The sequence below is a fragment of the Panthera uncia genome, chromosome D4 (assembly GCF_023721935.1).
Source record: "Panthera uncia isolate 11264 chromosome D4, Puncia_PCG_1.0, whole genome shotgun sequence".
Taxonomy (NCBI): domain Eukaryota; kingdom Metazoa; phylum Chordata; class Mammalia; order Carnivora; family Felidae; genus Panthera; species Panthera uncia.
This window is the reverse complement of record NC_064807.1, coordinates 86495121-86500115: the sequence shown is the minus strand read 5'-3', so window position 1 is coordinate 86500115 and position 4995 is coordinate 86495121.

Here is a 4995-nt window from a genome sequence, read left to right as displayed (position 1 = left end):
GGGGTGGAGACGGGTGGGGAGGGGTGGAGACGGGTGGGGAGGGGTGGAGACGGGTGGGGAGGGGTGGAGACGGGTGGGGAGGGGTGGAGACGGGTGGGGAGGGGTGGGGAGGGGTGGGGGCGGAGAGGGCGGCACCCCCACCTCCCCGGCCGCTCCGTCGCTGGGCGCTCACCCCCACCTGGTGGACGTGCCCGGGAGTGCCCGAGCTGCTTTCTGACCCTGCGGCGGGATCCCGGCCTCTCGGAGCCTCACCGTCCTCGTCTGTAAAATGGGATTGGTAAAGACGCGGGATCGTTTCGGCTCTTTGTGAGATTTCAGTGGCTGCTCGTAACATGGGAACCGCCCCCCAGTGTCTTTTGAGCCCCGGGGCGGGAGGCGGGACATGAGGGTCTCGTCGCCCCGGTTTTTCCCATGACGGATGCGGCAACAAAGTCACCCAAGGCGAGGAGGATTCGTGGGATGGTTCCTCACGGTTCCTCCTCCCCATTAACTCTGCAAAGTGCTTCAGCTGCTGATTTCTGTTTGCTCTCAAAGCAGAGATTGTAACCTGATGTTTGTGACCAAGGGTACTTGGTGTCATCACAAGTATCACCTCCGAGGGACCTTCCCTGTGCCCCTCCCCCCACTCTCCCCATTTGCTCTGCGTTCATTAAAATTAGTAAATCACAAGTGGCGCCTGGGTGGCTCAGCTGGTTGGGCCACTGACTTCCGCTCCGGTCACGATCTCGATCTCGCGGTTTGTGAGTTTCAGCCCCGCCTTGGGCTCTGTGCTGACAGCTCAGAGCCTGGAGCCTGCTTCAGATTCTGTGTCTCCCCCTCTCTCTACCCCTCCCCTGCTCACACTCTGTCTCTCTGTCTCTTAATAAGAAATAAACGTTAAAATTTTTTTTAAAAATTAGCAACTCACAGAAGAAAAGCCACATATTTATATCAATGGATGGATAAAATTGAGCAGCCCTTCCCCTGCCTCCCCCCCCCCCCAATAAACCTCTAAGGAAAATAGAAATAAATGCCCTAACATGCTAAGGACTATTTTTCAGCTGCAGCCTCTGCAGCTAGGGTTCCTGATGCAAACTAGGTCCTGCCAGCCAGAGGTCCTTGCTTGTGATTTGGAAGGTAGAAGTGGGCAGAGGTGGATTTCTCTGGTGGCAAGAGGGGTCACAGAGGAGGAGGTTTCCTGCAGCAGCATGCTTCCTGTATCTAGCTCCCTGGGGTGGCAGCAGTAGGGGTGTCTTGGCTCCTGTTTTCTGGCCCCTAGATTGCACTTAAAGGGTGAGCTCCCAGAGCCTCGGGCGGTGGCAGCTTCCCAGGTGGGTCAGTTCTGCAGTGTCCTGGCTGTCAGCCCTTCCAGGCCTTCCAGCCATCCCCCAAGCACTTCATTCCCTGCATTCAATCCTTCCTGTTGGAAATACCTAAGCACCTGCCAAGTGCTTGGCCCAGAGCCCAGCCTGGAGTAAGGGGCGGGGATGGTAAACTGCCATCACTATAATGAAGACAAGGTCGTGCAGGCACCGAGAAACAGCCTGATGATGGTCTTCGAAGACATGTTCTTGCTGTTTTCTAAGACAGGTGGTGGCCGTGTGTTTACAGTCCTTTGTTTCTCAGCAAACATATATCGTTGCCCACTGTGTACCCTGCACTGTGCTGGGGCAAGGGCACAGGGGAGAGTTAGACACCTCTCTCACAGCATCTCTATGGATAGATGTCCATGAACATCTTGGGGCTTGGGGTGTGGGTGTGGGTAGGGGTGGCTACTTCTGCCTGGAGTTGGAGCGTGCTTTCCAGAAGAGGTGGTAAGTAAACTGAGTCATAAAGGAGGAGTAGGGGAAAGGGTAGGAGGCACAGCATGTGCAAAGTCTCAGAGGTGACTGCGTGGGGCCAGTCTGTTGTGTATTTGCAGCTCTGGGTTGGGGGATTGGTCCTGGGGGCTGAGGCCAGGTGATGTGGAGTGCGGGGCTCTGGGATGATGAGCTGGGGCTTCGTCTTGCAGAGGGTCTGCGGGAGGTGAGGGTTCATGGGGGCAGGGACTTCGTGTGCCCCCCCCTGGTGTCCCCAGGGTCTGCACCGAGTGTAGTTCAGGGACTGTTTGGGGACGAGCAGGAGCCACACAACTGGCAAAGGCTGAACCTACAGGGACTGGGCAGGAGATGATGGTTCCTTCAGGTGGTGCCAGCTGGGTGTTCACCGACCTTGCCCAGTTCCTGGCAGCAGGACCATCCTGCCTCTGCTGGCTGCCTCAGTCGGACTCAGCTCCCGGGAGGTCCCAGGCTCCCACTTGCCTCCTGCTTTTCCAGTGTCTCCTGCCTGAGCGTCACACGCTGCTGCTCACGTTCTCCCAGGAACCACCACCAGGTGGCGACATTGGCCACACTAAGGGACTGGCCCCTCTCGCCCCCTGGCGGCCAAGAACAGGTCAGACGTAGGTCCCTGTGTGGTGGAGGGGGGGTTGGGGGGTTGGGGTGCGGGAGGATAAAGTCACTGGGTCCAGGGCGCTGGCTGTGCAAATGGGGAAACTGAGGCCCAGAGAGGGGAAGTGGTTTGCATGCATGAGCCCCATGCACAGAAGGACATAACCAGGTCTCTCCCATCCCAGGATGGGAGTCAGGGAGGGGCTCAGAGCCACAGATGCCTGGAAGCAAAGTGTGGTCCCCGAAGCGTGGGGGTGTCTGTGCATCCACAAAGTCTCAGGACAACTCCCCAAATCTGCATGGCAAAGGGACAGTGAACACCTCTGTGACATCAGGAAAGGGACCTTGAATGAGCAGAACTGTGGACATCACCATTTCGGACACTGGACAATACGAGGCGCATTGCCAACTGTCCATCCAGAGAAGGCTCGGGGTGTCACCTCCCAGCAGACTCACTCATCATGGCCCAGTAAAGGCCCTGCCACCAGGGGCCCCTGTGCACACTTGTGACTGACTAGAAACCTGGTCTTTGCAGGCCATGGAACCTAGGGGCCACGTGGCCTCAGTTTCCCCACCGCTAGAGTTTTCAGGCCCAACCCCATAACCTGCCCATGGTCCTAACCCATTTCCTAGTGTTGGCAGCGAGCCCAGGAAGGCTCTTCAGCAGTGGAGCCAGAGAACATTTCCTTTAGGAAGATGGATAGGGTGGAATCCCGGGGGCCAGCATGGAGGTGGGAGGAGGGGCCGGAACCTGTGTGTGGCTGACGGGGGCTGGGCCTATGCTGGGGACCTAGGGAATCTCTGCAGAGGCCCGGCCTCCCGCTTGGGGCAGTGAGGAACCGTGGCAGACTTCCCTCCCTGCAGCCCACCTACCAAGGGTTAACACCTTCCAGGCAAAGAACGGAAGGAGAAAACCGCTGTCCTGATTTGCTTAATGAACGTTAATTAAAAGGACAGAAGATACCAGACTCCTTCAGGACAGAGATGAAAGGCCTGTTAATTAAATTTGGGGAGATGGGGCCAGGACCCCGCTGATCCCACCTGACAGCTCCTCCTTGGAGCCCGGGATTGGGGTGCTAGCACAAAGGGAATCGTAGCCCCCTTCCCCGGCCTTGAGGCCCTGCCCTGATGGTCACTCGGGTGGGTCCCGCCCCTCTGGGGTGCCTTGTTTTCCCTACCTGGACAGCAAGAGCATTGGCCGAGGTGGTTTCCCATGACACCCCGTCTGGCTCCAAGGCTCTGTAAGTCTGTGCTCTTTGTCTGCGTGTCTGGGCCTCAGTCTTCCCTTCTGTTAAGTAGGGAGACTCTACCTGCTCAGCGGATAGGCAGACAAGGCGTGACATCAGGCTTGGGGATCTGCCCCGGGGAATTTAGTGACTGGCTATAGCTGGCCCCCGGGCCCGTGCTGCCAGGCCCAAGCCCGTCTGTCTGCACCGCAACCACCCTCCTGGGGCACCATCCCGTATCTCTCAGCAAGGAAAAGGTGGCCACCACAGAGGCTTCCTGGGGGTCGGGCCTGGGCTGAGTGCATCACATGCCCAGGTAAGCGTAAACAGGGAAACTGAGAGGCTCAGCCAGAGGCAGTCCCTTGCCCAAGTCAGTGACGGAGCCTGGATTCAAACCCCAATGTCCCTGGCTCCAGAACCTATGCTCTTTTCTCCTTGACTCTTGTTTCATTCATTAATTCATTCCTTCAGGGAGCAGCTGTGCTGGGCGCTGGGGTTGCCACGGTGCAGGCAGTGGGTGGTCCATGAACTCAGGGGGCTTCCTGCGGGATTAGGGAGGGAGACGGTGACCCAGGAAACAAACTGATGAATCAGGTAGTGACAGGTCATGGTAAGAGCCACAGAGGAAATAGATGAGGGGATGGGATGGACTCCAAAAGGGGATGAGTTTTAGTTTGGGCAGTCAGGGGAGGCTTCTCGAAGGAGGCGACAGATCGGCAGAGACCTGCAAGATGGGATGGGGGCAGGGTGGGAAGGGAGGGCTCCCACTGATGGGAGCTGACAGGGGGCCCCTCCGCTGTCAACCTCATGGAGCGTCCTTTCCCTGGAGTTAACAAGTTCCGACAGGCCGAGGGACATGGCTGGCCTCGGGTATGGCACCACTGAGTCCCCCCACTGCTGCTGTGCCCAGCCGGAGCAGGCCTGAGCCCAGAATGAGTCAGCCCTGGGAAGCCCTTCAAAGGGAGGGGGCCCAGAAGGACAAAGAATGCCCCTCTTCTGGGTGGTTTGGGGACCAGAGTCTGGGCTACAGAGGAGGCTCCCTGGACAGACATTTACTGTGTCCATGTGCCAAGCCCTGGGGACGGAATGATGGCAAAACTGTCCTTGCACTTGGGGGACCCAGATGATAAACCGGTGATTATAACCCAGAGCAGTCAGGTAAGCCCTGGGGCGGTGAGCACCCAGTCTAGAAAGGCCAGGGAAGTCTTTCTGGAGGAGGTGGGGTCAGCGGAGAGCTGGAGAGGAGATGGTCAGGAGAAAGGGACGGGGATGGGCATTCCAGGAGAGGGAACAGAAGGTGAAAGGCTCAGAGGCAGAACTGTGCAGGACTTAAGGAAGCTGTGTGGCCGGAGGTGTGAGTT